This window comes from Mauremys reevesii, linkage group 12 (assembly GCF_016161935.1).
Source record: "Mauremys reevesii isolate NIE-2019 linkage group 12, ASM1616193v1, whole genome shotgun sequence".
Taxonomy (NCBI): domain Eukaryota; kingdom Metazoa; phylum Chordata; order Testudines; family Geoemydidae; genus Mauremys; species Mauremys reevesii.
Genome location: NC_052634.1, coordinates 24,741,405 through 24,755,944, shown reverse-complemented (window position 1 = coordinate 24,755,944; position 14,540 = coordinate 24,741,405). Strand labels below are relative to the sequence as shown.

At 50.0% G+C, this 14,540-nt stretch overlaps 3 non-coding genes across 3 annotated transcripts; all 3 read right to left on the bottom strand.

The window, feature by feature from the left end:
• Positions 1-2,700: 2,700 nt before the first annotated feature.
• On the bottom strand, positions 2,701-2,772 carry TRNAA-UGC. The gene has a single exon. It is a non-coding gene; the product is annotated as a tRNA-Ala (tRNA).
• Positions 2,773-4,014: 1,242 nt separating this feature from the next.
• On the bottom strand, positions 4,015-4,086 carry TRNAE-UUC. Its single transcript has one exon. It is a non-coding gene; the product is annotated as a tRNA-Glu (tRNA).
• An 8,466-nt stretch (positions 4,087-12,552) lies between these two features.
• Positions 12,553-12,625, bottom strand: TRNAR-UCU. The gene has a single exon. It is a non-coding gene; the product is annotated as a tRNA-Arg (tRNA).
• Positions 12,626-14,540: the final 1,915 nt, after the last annotated feature.

Sequence of the window (14,540 nt, the reverse complement as noted above, 5' to 3'; positions counted from 1 at the left end):
CTGCAGCCCCATGTCATTGCTAATAGACCCTGCAGCTCCAAAGACCCTGGAGCTCCCAGCTGACACAGGCAAGCGAGGGAGCCCCCAGCTCTCAGACACCGCAGGCAGAGCCTGGAATGCGCAGTCACCATGGGGGGTGAGGAGAAGCCTCAGCCAAATGCCATTGCAGATGGCCCCATAGCTCCCAGCCACTTGCAGGTGGATGCCAGAGCCCCCAGCTGCCATTGGGACCCCACGGACCGTGGCCACCACGGGCAGCGAGGGGACCCCATGGCCCCCAGCCACCACGGGAAGCGAGGGGACCCCACAGACCCGGGGCGCCACAGGCAGCGAGGGGACCCCACAGCCACTGGCCGCCACGGGCAGCGAGGGGACCCCATGGCCCCCAGCCACCATGGGAAGCGAGGGGACCCCACAGACCCGGGGCGCCACAGGCAGCGAGGGGACCCCACAGCCCCTGGCCGCCACGGGCAGCGAGGGGACCCCATGGCCCCCGGCCGCCACGGGCAGCGAGGGGACCCCATGGACCCCGGCCACCACAGGCAGCGAGGTGACCCCATGGACCCTGGGTGCCACAGGCAGCGAGGGGACCCCATGGCTCCCAGCCGCCACAGGCAGCGAGGGGACCCCATGGCCCCCGGCCACCACAGGCAGCGAGGGGACCCCACGGACCCTGGGTGCCACAGGCAGTGAGGGGACCCCATGGCTCCCAGCCACCATGGGCAGCGAGGGGACCCCACAGCCCCCAGCTGCCACAGGCAGGAACTGTCACCCAGCGACCGGCAGAAAACAGCAGCGGGCGAAGGCATCAAGCAAACTCTCAGCTTCTGCTGCTGCCACTCCTTCAACTGGCTCTCGGTTTGCCCTGTTCACTCTGCGTCGCTGCCGCTCCACGGCATTGTCCTTCACCCTGCTGCTGAGAGCTCCTGTGTCGCCACTTCCCCTGCTGCCACCTGCCTGTCTCCTGCAGCCTCTGCGCCGCCACCTAGTGGGGGAACCTCGCTACAAGTGCAGCCTGGGCAGCCTCTGTCATTGCAACACCATGGGCAGGGCGAGAACCACCAGCTGGGGGAGACTAATGCCCTGCCCCACCCCTTCCACCTGAGGCCCTGCCCCTTCTGCAAACACCCCTGTGCCCGGCGTACACCAGCCCTTAGATCCCTCTTGGTATTTCAGTGCAGGCACTGACCTGTGAGAGGAAAACATCAGCTCCAAACACAGAGACTGAATTCCCCACATTTAATCTCGCTGCACTTTCCAGAAAGTCACAACGTTCATTTAATTCTTGTTAGGACAGAGAAAAAATAAGTGACACTAAGTTTTTGGCTTGGTTAAATAAAATTACGTGCTTAATTAACATAGTAAAAATATGTCCTCATTCCGCTAACTAACACCATAACATGAAATAAGAAGAGACAAATCTTGTCAGTGACGACTAATTTCGCAAATGATCTTCCCATTATTAATTTCCACGCCGCCCCCGTTGGAGGTCTGGGCACCTCCAGTGTCACTGCTATGCATTCACCTTCCCCTTAGAATTGTTCTCGGACATTCCCAAATTTGGAAAATTGTGCAGTTCAGAATGTGAACAGTGACCCCGGCTCCTTCCTGCACCTGCTCTACATTGCTCCACAGCAGCTTCTCCCCCTGCAGAGTCACCCCAGCACTGCAGTGCAGCCGCCCAGGGTTTTGCAAAAATTAATAATACAGAGTTAGGAGGAAAGTAAACATTTGTGAGTTGTGCAAATAGTAAAAGGCAACAGTTGTGGTGTTACAAGAAGGCAGTTTTTGGTTTAATAATAAAACCCAGTTATATAAATGTAACTGTATGTGCAGCTCTGTGCACTCACGTTGGATGGAAGCTTAGTAATTAAATTATACAAGAGGGTCAGGTAAAGTGGCTACTACCACCGCTATGTTTTGTCCCGAGAAGCCTTTACAGCCATTCTGAGGGGAAATGGGCCCTTTGCTCACAGGAATGGTCTATAGGGGACAGCTGCAGGCAGGAGGCGGAGAGATAAATTATCCAGCCCAACCTTCTGCTGATACACCTCAGCCCACACCCGTGCGGGGTTTGAAGCTTCCATTGCTTAAACTCCAGGACACTGAGGGATTTCAGTTCCCCTTTGCCCAGAGGGAACCTTCACCTCACTCCAGCCAGGTTCTTGTCCATGGGATCACTGTAGGGGGGCTGGGTCCCTCGGTGTCTTTTCTCTCTCTGTGACAGGCCAGGGTGCAATAACTGGGGCATCTGAGCACCCAGGACCTTCTGTGGGGCTGCCCTTCCCCTTCCCCTGCTGTGGTCTCATCAGTCATTGACTCCAGCCTCTTTTCTACCCATCGTCAGCACCATCTGAAGCAAACTGCACTCACCTCAAAAAGACAGTGTCCCCTGTTGGGTGTAAATCACTGACCTCTCTCCTCTCTGAGCACTGACTGCCCCTCTGTTTCCTTGCCTCTCAGTCTGTGCAGATGGGACCTTTCCCTCCAGTGCTGGAGGATTCGCCCTTCTCATCTACCCTTGTCCCAAGCAGCACAGCGGGTGGGAATCTTAAATGTACCGAGGTGACTTAGGAGCAGAACCCCCCCAATGCAATTGGCACTTGCCCCTTACTGAGCAGGATTGAAACTGGTGCAGGGAGACTGCTGGGCCACATCTCCTCCGGGCATGAGCAAAGCACCAGGGTGAAAAAATGAACTTGGAGATGCTGGGGATTGAACCCAGGGCCTCATACATGCAAAGCATGTGCTCTACCACTGAGCTACATCCCCAAATGGGTTAGGTGGACTATGGGTTACACTCAGAGCCCTCCTGTTTCCACTGCATCCAGTGACCTATACGCCTCACGAGAAGCCCATTCCCCTCTCTGAGGGCCAATCCTGCTCTCCTGGAGGTTAATTGTTCATAGGGGTCACTTTGCAGCAGGGCCAGATTCTATGTGTGGGGCAGAGAGAGTTTGTGCCCTGGTCTCAGGGTGCAGAGATACACTCAGCCCTCTCCCCTGCATTGGGTGGGGGGTGCTGCCACCCCGTGCTTCAAGGTCATGGTGGGGGATGCTGTGATCAGCTCAACACCTCACCCTGGCGGCAGAAGTGGGGTGGGGAGCTCCAGGTGTTTCCACCTGCCTGTGAAGTCCAGCTTTCCCCAGCACATTCACTGCGGTGCAATTGGGTCACTGTTTCCATGGCTGAACAGCAAAGAATCATTCCCAGTTTTCCCTCTATCGACAGCAGGATTAGCCTGTGTCAGTGGTTAATGAGGTAGATCTTGTGGTAGATTGTTATTCATTCCCCACCTTGACAATTCACACAGTCCCTTTCCTACTCAAATCCCCAGCACCTCGGTGTCCTGGTAGCAGGGGTTGGGTCCTGAGATTGTCAGGGTCCTTTTTCCCCTCCACCTGGAGTGAACTCAGCTTTTCCCCCATCCCAGACAATCCATGAAATAACAACAGGGGCATAAAGAAAGAGGGGAGGGAACATCTCACAGCCGGGGCTGGATGTGCCCAGGGCCCCCTGCTTGTCCATTGTTTCCATGGAATTTGGCCCCCTGCTTTGCACAAGGGACAGAGAAAGATCTTGCTGTTCCTGTGTCTGTGCAAGGAAAATTGTGCTTCTGTATGAAAGAGAGGAGGGAAATGGCCCCATGATGGGACAATAGCCTCAGGATTAAGACCTAAGGACTCAGGCTGAGAACTGATAGAACTGCACTCATCTGGGATTTAACAAATTGTCTTCCATGGAGCAGGGCCAGTTCCAGCGTTTTTGCCGCCCCAAGCAGAGGGAAAAAAAAAAGCTGCAATCAGCAGCAAGTCCTTCCCTCCAAGAGGGCCAAACTGCTGCTGAAGCCTCCCCTTTCCATTGACCACCCCAGGGACCTGCTTGCTGCGCTGGTGCCTGGAGCCAGCCCTGCCATGGAGACACTGGGAAGATGGGGGAAATCAGGAAAATACCATGGATTCCTTTACATTGCAAGTGAAGAATAACTGAAGCATTTTTGGTTTAAAGTCACTTTTCCCTGACTGGGAATTGAACCCAGGTCTTGGCAATGAAAGTGCTAAATCCTAACCACTAGACCACCAGGGAGGTAATGATGCTATTTTTCTTCTCTCTTATGCTACACTTTCTTAGGCTACTTTCTATCCAACTTCTGAAGCTGCTCCATTGTCCATTCCCTGAGGGGCTAGGAGCAGAAAGTGCAGGAATCCCTGTACTCAGGGTCACAACCTGAGCCCAACCCAAGCCACTGAAACAAGCTCAAATCATGCTTCCTCCAGCAGGATCACAGAGACACACAAAAAAACCCATGAGGAACAATCCTCCTCTGCCTTCATTTAACCCATTGCAACCCTCTCAGCAGCTGACTCTTGCAGGAAGGACACTGAGCTGATAGGAGCTCTGGCATAGAGACCAAGGGAGGGGTGTTGCTCCCCCTGGGTGTGAGCTGATCACATTCTGATTCCATGTAACGGGGCTCTGAGCTTTGCCATCTTGTGAGTTCTGAGTGCTGACCCCCCTAGACCCTTCTGCTGGGAGCATGGTGATTGCACAACAGCTGCAAGCTCTTTTCCCGTCTCCTTGTCCTCCTCGGCTTCCCCAGATCTTCCCCACAAATGGTTCTATCAGGCGCTGGAGGGATCTAAGGACCTGCAGGTTTCCCTCACCCACCTCTTAAGGCAAACAGTGATTCCCTTCTCTGACACTCCTGGGCCAGGCTTCTTTTGAGTTTTTCCTCAGGGGACCTGATTCCCTGTGAAAATGTGTGTGGGGGGAACTGGCTTGTCTACCCCCTCTCTGGGAGCTGAGAAGCTTTTTCAGACTTTCCCCCACTAGATGAGTCCAACAGCACCTCCCACTGGTGGGAGAATCCTAAATTCCACCCTCCCCGCTGGTTACTCTGACCAGATGATGGCAACAGCATGTTAAATCAACCCCAGCTCTCTGGGCTAGAGAGCAGCATCTAACCAGCCTTGTGACAGCTCCGGTTTGCTCACTGGAGACATAATGAACCAGGAAAGAAGGCAAATGTCAGACAGGGAACCTCAGCTCCACAAATAAATGCCCTCAGGGCTCCTTCTACACTGCGACTGGGCACTTTACTGACTTCAAATCCAGCCAGCCCAGTTGGTAGAGCATGAGACTCTTAATCCTGCCAGCATAAGTTTAAGCCCCATATTGGGCAGCAGCAACAGCTCTTAGGTGTCACTCTTATGCTTATAGTCACAGCCCAAAATGAAATAAATTCTCTGTCCGCTCTACAATCTAAGGCAGATCAGGTTCCTTCCTCTCTGAGCTTCAGTAAAACATGAAGTAAGAACAAATAGAATTTTCTCCTCTTCCATTCTACCCCAGGCAAGAAGAGGGGATAATAACCATTTAATGGATGACTGCAGAGAGAAAAGTTTGGTCTTTATAAATAGGACGATGATCAATTGTTCTCCATGTCCACTGACAGTAGGACAAGAAGTAATGGGCTTAATCTGCAGCCAGGGAGATTCTCGTTAGATGTTGGGAACAGCTTTCTAACTCTGAGTGTAGTTAAGCTCTGGAATAGGCTCCCAAGGGCGTCTGTGGAGACTCTGTCCTCGGAGGTTTTTAAGAACAGGTTGAACAAACTTCTGTCAAGGATACTCTCCATATACTTATCAGAGGGGTAGCCGTGTTAGTCTGGTTCTGTAGAAGCAGCAAAGAATCCTGTGGCACCTTATAGACTAACAGATGTTTTGCAGCATGAGCTATCGTGGAAGTGGGTATTCACCCACGAAAGCTCATGCTGCAAAACATCTGTTAGCCTATAAGGTGCCACAGGATTCTTTGCTGCTTCTCCAAATACTTGGTCCCATAGACAACCTGCTCTGGCTCTGGTTCCCTCCTTCTGCTCCCTGCCTGGGCCGGCTGCTGTGGGCACTTGATCCCACATGGCCCTGACGCATCGTCTCTGCTTGGCCCTGCCTCAGCAGAGAGGGCTGGATTTCATGACCTCTCCAGGGCCCTTCCAGCTGTACAGCTCTGTAATTCGATGCCATCACAATATAATATAAACAACAACAAAAGTGAAAACACCCCAATCTAACATCTAACAATTCAGCGTGAACTGACATTCCACAGCACAAAGTGACAACACGTAGGAGTGCAAAGCCCGACAGTTCAGCACCATGCAAATGAACGCCCCAGGGTATAGCAATGAATGAAGCCAAGTCAGTCAGTCTGTTCCAGTGGAGTGCCCCAAGCGGGGGTTTTCCATGTCATTCATTCCTTTTATTATAATGCTTACATAAATCATTCTGTTATGCGCATGTGCTAACGTAATCCAACTACTTCGCCCCCTCCCCTGATTGGTGCCTTATGCACTGTGTACTCCAGTGGTATGCACCTGGTCGGCGCTTTATCTGTGTGTCTCCTGATCGGAAGTGTGGGGGTGTGGGAACCACTTCAGCCGCTCTAAATCTGGGGGCAGTTTTCCTACCCCCTTAGCGCTTAAGAAGTGTAACGTTCCTACACCAGGGGCAAAATGACACACTGCAAAAGAGCTCAGTTCAAACCAACACAACACAAGGCAGTGCAAAAACCATATAACACGAAACAATGCGTCAGAGTGCAAAGTGACACTGTGCAAAACAGCTCAGCGTGGAACAACGACACAGCACAAACCCGCACAATAGAATCCTATAGAAAGGTAGGGCAGGGAGGGACCCCGAGACTCAGGACCAAATCTCCCTAGGCCATCCCTGACAGGTGTTTGAAGAACAGGGAAAGAAAGGGCACCACGAACTTATGTTTTTTGGATGAGCCAAGAAAAGGGAGCAGCATTGTCCCCCTCGGGTAGCCCCTGTTCAATTCCAGGTCAGAAAGCAAAACTCTTCTGCAAGAATATCCAAAAAATGTTGTGTTTCACTTCACTTCATAAGTACAGTTGTGTGGCAATTAAATGATGACCCTAAAGTTTCATAAAAGTGTGGGAAATACGGATGTATCTGAGAAAATGGCTTGGAATGAAGGAAGACAAAAAATTGATGGGTCGAGAGAACAGGCCCTGTTTCCCCCTGGTTTGGAGCTTCTCTCACAACTACTGGAATAGAAAAGCTAAGCAAATGGGGTTCTATTGTTCCAAAGGAGATTGAAGTGAGGCCATTTTCTTCTGAGAGAATTAATGGTAATGTCAGGAGTGGGATGTGAAACCACATCTCTATGCAGAGACCAGAACACCCAAGGGATTGGAAAAAAAAGAATCTTATAACTAGCACTTTAAACCAGTCCACCATCCTGATACTACAAAGAATGTGACTTATCAACCCTAGTTTTCATTAATAGTTGATGAACTCTTTAGGGAGGTCGAGAGGGCACATCTCTTTCAACTCCTAGAGACCTTCTACAGCACAGCTGATTTTTAGACACACTCACCCGGACCTAAAGTTACACGTTTCCTGGAGCTCCATGAGTTCTGTGGTGTTGTAATCTCCCTGCTCGCATTTTAAGTGAACGAAAGATGGGTGCTGGCATTCTCAGAGAGTAATGGTGAACCTCAAAATCCTGCTCTGTGGACCAGACAGTTAAGCAACCAGCACCCACAATCTCTACCCTGATAGCATCCTGTCTGGCAGGAACTCACTGATCAATAGCTGGGGTGTGATATCCTCATTTCTGTGTTGTTCTATCACTGTAGTCCCCACTTTCCTATTGCTTGTCTGTATAATCTGTGTCTGGTGCTGTGATTCTTTCTGTCTGCTGTATAATTAATTTGTTGGGTGTAAACCAATTAAGGTGGTGGGGTATAATTGGTTAGATAATCATGTTACAGTATGTTAGGATTGGTTAGTTACATTTCAGTAAAATGATCGGTTAAGGTATAGCTAAGCAGAACTCCAGGTTTACTATATAGTCTGCAGTCAGTCAGGAAGTAAGGATGGGGATGGGGAATTGGAATTATGTTTTGCTAAGGGGGGGAATAGGAACAGGGAATGAGAACAGGGACACAGGCAAGGCTCTGTGGTGTCAGAGCTGGGAAGGGGGATACTGAGGAAGGAAATTGGAATCATTGCTTGCTGGAAGTTTACCCCAATAAACATTGAATTGTTTGCACCTTTGAGCTTCGTGCATTGCTGCTCTCTGGTCACGCGAGAAGGACCAGGGAATGGGAGGGTGATGGGATAAACCCTCTAACAAATACCTCTTTCAGGGTGTGAAAACCCCCGGATCCAGTATAATGAAGCTGACCTAAGCCGTGGTTAGATAGTGCTAAATGAAAGGAAAGATTGTTCTGCCAATGCAGCTATTACAGGGATGGAAAACCCCTCCCCTCACTGTAGCAACTGTCTACTCCACAGTGCTACAGCAGTATTTTAAGTGTAGACAGCCTCAGAGTGAGACCAGCTCTTGCTCCATGGATGCTCAGGCACTAAGACAACAGCAATGACAAAGCTGAGAGCTCCTGTGTCGCCACTTCCCCTGCTGCCACCTGCCTGTCTCCTGCAGCCTCTGCGCGGCCACGTAGTGGGGGAACCTCGCTACAAGTGCAGCCTGGGCAGCCTCTGTCATTGCAACACCATGGGCAGGGTGAGAACCGCCAGCTGGGGGAGACTAACACCCTGCCCCGCCCCTTCCACCTGAGGCCCCGCCCCTTCTGCAAACACCCCTGTGCCCAGCGTACACCAGCCCTTAGATCCCTCTTGGTATTTCAATGCAGGCACTGACCTGTGGGAGGAAAACATCAGCTCCAAACACAGGGACTGAATTCCCCACATTTAATCTCGCTGCACTTTCCAGAAAGTCACAACATTCATTTAGTTCTTGCTAGGACAGAGAAAAAATAAGTGACACTAAGTTTTTGGCTCAGTTAAATAAAATTAAGTATTTAATTAACATAGTAAAAATATGTCCTGATTCCGCTAAATAACACCATAACATGAAATAAGAAGAGACAAATCTTGTCAGTGACGACTAATTTCGCAAATGACCTTCCCATTATTAATTTCCACACCGCCCCTGTTGGAGGTCTGGGCACCTCCAGTGTCACTGCTCTGCATTCACCTTACCCTAGAATTGTTCTCGGACATTCCCAAATTTGGAAAATTGTGCAGTTCAGAATGTGAATAGTGACCCCGTCTCCTTCCTACACCTGCTCTACATTGCTCCACAGCAGCTTCTCCCCCTGCAGAGTCACCCCAGCACTGCAGTGCAGCCACCCAGGATTTTGCAAAAATTAATAATACAGAGTTTGGAGGAAAGTAAACATTTGTGAGTTGTGAAAATAGCAAAAGGCAACAGTTGTGGTGTTACAAGAAGGCAGTTTTTGGTTTAATAATAAAACCCAGTTATATAAATGTAACTGTATGTGCAGCTCTGTGCACTCACGTTGGATGGAAGCTTAGTAATTAAATTATACAAGAGGGTCAGGTAAAGTGGCTACTACCACCACTGTGTTTTGTCCCGAGAAGCCTTTATAGCCATTCTGAGGGGAAATGGGCCCTTTGCCCACAGAAATGGTCTATAGGGGACGGCTGCAGGCAGCAGACGGAGAGATAATCTCATCAAAATGTTTTGACTCCTGGGTAATGTAAGCAAAATCACTAAAGGAATGTCAGGGGTTTCTATTGGAACTTAACTTGCCTGCCCCTGGCTGGCTCTGGTTGTACAAGATGGACGTGTAATCAGGGTACAGTTGTGTAAAAAAAAATTATTGCAGTGCAAGGGCTGTTAGACAAAACAAAATGTTGTGTGTAATTGTGTAAGGTTTTAAAAACCTAAACTGAGACTTATGGTTTGTAATATAATGTTATGAAGGTTAAACTATGTAAGGAATGTGCTTTTTCCCAGGACATGTGCAGTGTATATTGGAGAAAGGGTAAAAGAAATGCAAACAAAACATGGTACTTAGCTCAAACCCTATTAGGGCTCCAAAGGGAGCCACAATAGGTTGTGGTTTCTTTTTCAGATCTGTGTGTTTTGAAGCAGAAGATGAAAGTGGAAAGTAATCAGAACTCGGGTGGAAGTTGATTTTGTCCCTTTTAAGACAGTCTCTGAGCTGCTGATGGCTTTGGATCCAAAAGCAAGCCCGAAAGCCGGGGTGAATGCAAATGACCTAGCTGATGGGGGAACGAGAGAACTGCCCATCAGTGGCAGCACAAAGGAGCTGCAAATAATAAATACATCTGGTCAGCAAACAAGCTACTGGAAGACTCAGATTGTGGCCCTCCAGGAAAGGGAGGTGAAAAAACAAGTCAAGCCTGAAAATAAGGGGGACAGGTTAACCCTAAGGAGTGTGTGTGTGTGTGTGTACGGTGCTAAAGCTAAGGGCTTGGCTACACTTACAAATTTGCAGCGCTGCAGCAGGGTGTGAAAACACACCCTCTGCAGTGCTGCAAATTGCGGCGCTACAAAGCGCCAGTGTAGTCAAAGCCCCAGCGCTGGGAGCCGCGCTCCCAGCGCTGTCCGTTATTCCCCACAGGCAGGTGGAGTACGGACAGCGCTGGGAGAGTTTTCTCCCAGCGCTGGCGCTTTGACTACACTTAGCGCTTCAAAGCGCTGCCGCGGCAGCGCTTTGAAGTTTAAGTGTAGCCATAGCCTCTATCTAAAGCTGTCTCTCAGCTATTACCTGAGGATAAACTTAATGCTTGGTACAGCAGAGAAACTATTGCAAACAGGGTCTGTTGTACAAGAGGGGAAACTGCGGCACACCACTTCATGAATTTCATAAATGACCCATGAGTGGGGTAATTCACTATCTGACTATAGAACAAAATAAGGACAGCCTGGAGGGAATTCTTCTGTTTTTCCTGCAATTAGCAAGCAAATTTGTAAAAGGAAGTGGTATTATTATTATTAAGCACTAATCTGTCCCCACGGGGGGTGTGTGTGGAAATTGTTTCTTTTGTTTTTCAGACACTCTACAAGCAAGCTGGTGCCAGCAAAAGACTAACCGATAATACCATGAATCTATGTTTTGTGTTGTTTGTCTGTGGTGTTTGTCTTGTTGTTAGCATTGTTGTGTTTCAATGAACAGAAAACCTCATGACATGAGTGGGGATGGCTTCAAAAGGCTGACCTGGGGGAAGATGTGTATGGAAATTCAAAATGCTCAACTAGGAGGCCAGCACCTGTGTAATAGCTACCGTGGTATCTGGAAGTGAATCGGCAGCTAAGGTGGGCCCCACAAGCCCTGTGGGAATAATGAGAAGGGGATTTGCTCGCTGGGAATCAATGGAGGGGTGTGTAAAATGGTGTAAATCAAGAGAAGATGTTTGAATGTGCCCCTCCCTGATGGCCGTGGAGGAGCACACCCAATGGCCCATGGCAAGGGGTGGACAATTGGGTGTACTGTGTATGAGGTGTTTTGCTGGAAATGTACATATCACTGGGGGCACAATTACACCAGCCCCTAACCAAATTCCACACTACACACTGCTCTCTGGGCTTTGGTGCACAGATAGACCTGTGAATCTTACTGCTGTGAATAATCGAACCAGCGCATACAGCCTGATTCCACACCACGTGGTTAAGTTGGTTTGGACAATAACCCATTTCTCTGTGGACATTCAATGGACTTATGATATGGACAAAAGCACGAAAACCTGCAGTGGCAGCGTATTGCAACTGCCAGCAACTGGACATGTTAAGAGCTTGACCCCGTCGAAGGAGGAGAGGAGGTGTTTCGGTGGTGGCCGGGATGTTGGACCATGCGGCAGTGCTCAGGTCTCTCGGTGTTGCTGTGGATTATTACAGTGGCTGGTGTATTGCTAAGTATACTTGTGTTACGTTGCCTATGGAAATAACCGAGAAGTAATGGAGTAAGCCCCTCCCCCCTGTACTAGACAACCTGGACCCAACCTTCCCAGGCCCACTATAGTGGGAAGTCTGGAACGCTAATTGGAACAGGTGTGGCAGCCCGTACGAGAGAAGGTGCAGGGCACTGTACTACACACGGGGCAGTGGGACAAATGGAATATCAACACCTTCCACCTTGAGGCCTGGCCCTATCAGGAAATGTGTCACCACATGTCCTATGTTTTGCCAAGGAGGAGAATGGGAACAGGGACACAGGCAAGGCTCTGTGGCGTCAGGGCTGGGATGGGGACACTGAGGAAACTGGAATCATTGCTTGCTGGAAATTCAATCCAATAAACATCTAATTGTTTGCACCTTGGGACTTTGGGTATTGCTGCTCTGTGTGTACGCAAGGAGGACCCCATAATGGGAGGGTGAAGGGATAAATCCTCTAACACTAACTAACATCTAACACACATTTGAACCTCTTCTTTTCACACCGTTGCTCATTCTCAGGTTCTGCTTTGTCTCCAGACAGATCCCTTCTCTTTCAGAACAGCCTTGCTCTTTCCCTCTGTTTCACTCACTGAGGTGTCAGAGTAAACACTCCCCTTCCTAGTCTCAGACAAACACTAGTATTAACTGTTTGCTACTGAGGGGTTTAGAAAGCATTTGTCAAGATGCCATTTCTGGGGGATTTTTCCCAAGATCCAGTATTTTGTGTTCAAACATCTCCCAGCTTCCTTGGTGAAAATAAGGCCAAGGTTTCCTTGCAATGTAGAGGGAGTTTTTCACCCCAGATGGGACTTGAACCCACAATCTCTGACTTAGAAAGCCATTGCCTTGTCCATTAGGCCACTGGGGCCCTGTGAAAGAAGGGAAATTCCATCTCCTAAATGCATATTTCTCATATTAACTTGGAAGCCAAATACCCTCTTTCTGCACCTTACAGAAATGTCTGCATCCCCTGGCAGCGAGGCTACTGGGGAGGTTGCTTACAGAGCTGAGCCCCACCTTTCTGCCAGCCATCTTTAGAGAAGAAGGCTCTTTCCCCTGACAGCCACACAGCGCTGCCTAGCATCCCGAGAGCCTCCCTCGTGTTCTCCCGCAGCAGTCGCCTGCCGGTGTGGGTGGGAAAAGGGGACCAGGAAGCAGTGCGGCCTCAGGCCAGGACAGGAGGCCCTCGCCACACCCAGGCCTGCCTCTTGCCTTCAGCCCAGGCAGCCAGAGGTGCCGGGGAGCTCCCTGGCAGGCCGCCGCCTCACCCAGGAAATAAGGAAAAGGGGATGAATGAAGAAGTCAGGAAATAACAAGGAAATGAAGAGGTTTGTAGAATGGGTTTCTGCCCAATTTACCATCTTCTCAGCTACCGCTCAAAGTTAAAGACCTAAAGTCGACCTATCGGCATAAGTACAGATGGTTAGATGGGAATTAAAAGGAGCTGCTGTCACAAGTGTTAGGTGCCTGCAAGCAGCATGCAGACCGTTTAAAAACACCGCAATTAGAGGCTCAGATGAAACGTTTGCCCTAAATCAGAAACGACAATAGGACGACCAGCAGAAAGCCACTCTAGGTAAACGGCCGAGTAATGGAGGCTGTTAGAGGCAAAAAGTCATTCCTCAAAATTTGGAAATCAGATCCTAGTGAGGATAATAGGAAGGTGCACAAACTCTGGCCTGTTAAGTGTCAAAGTGTAACAAGTCAGGCCAAGAAAGAATCTGAGAAGCAACATGCAAAAGACAAAAAAGCTAAGCATAAATCCGGTCAATGCGAGTCCTGGTCTGTCCCCGCAGAAAGGTGAACCCCCTCTGTGGCTGGAGTGAGCTCCTCTAAGCCGACCTCACTACAGACCTGCGCCAGGTAGTGCTCATTGTGAAAATGTTTCCTCTGACCTTTGGGAAAACGGGACCAGCGGTGCTCAGGCCGGCTGACACAATTAAAATCCGCCCCCCCCAACACCAAACATCATGCAGCCCAGAGGAAGGGAGCCTTTGATCTTCCCTCTCATGCCTTAACTGGGGACCATACACACTAATATAGCAGTAACCAGTGCCACAGAGCACAAAGCCCACCAGAAATGCCCTCCCTGGTCTAAGCTCCACCACCTTCTGTACTCGCACCGCGAATGTGAAGAACACGACTCCAGCCCCATCATTCTTCCCTGGCCAGGAGGCCCTTCCTCCAATCACCCTCTGCCTATTGAGCTACCCTAGAGTTGTTAATGTGCATTTCCTGAACACCCACCATGGCCAAGTACAGCTGCTCCAAGGCACTGAACATCAAGCACCTCCTCCTGGGCCCCCAAATCCCTGCCACCTTCCACAGGGCCACTTTCACAGATGCCCCTTCCCTGGTACTGCCCTTGCTCAGCTGCACAGAGGAGTGTTCATCCCCAATCCCTGCCCAACAGCCCTCTGGCACCATTCCTGAGGGTCACCCTGCCTTGCTCTCTTCCTGTCATGTTGGGAAAGACAGCTCTCATCCTTAAAGGTCAGTTGGGCCAACTAGGGGCAGAAGCCCATTCTATGTTTTTCTACCGCAGAGCCCAAGATCAAAGATTCGCTTTCAGTGCCATCCAGAGGGGAGGCAAGCAGGGCAATTTGCCCCAGGCCCCACAGGGGCCCCATGAGAATATAGTATTGCAACTTTTTTTTAATGGAAGGGGCCCCCAAAATTGCTTTGTTCCAGACCCCCTAAGGCAGTCCTGCTCATCTTGGGTGCAGACACCACTGTGCTCCCAGAGAACAATCCACCCCTGCACAAAGAGGGATGAAAAGACC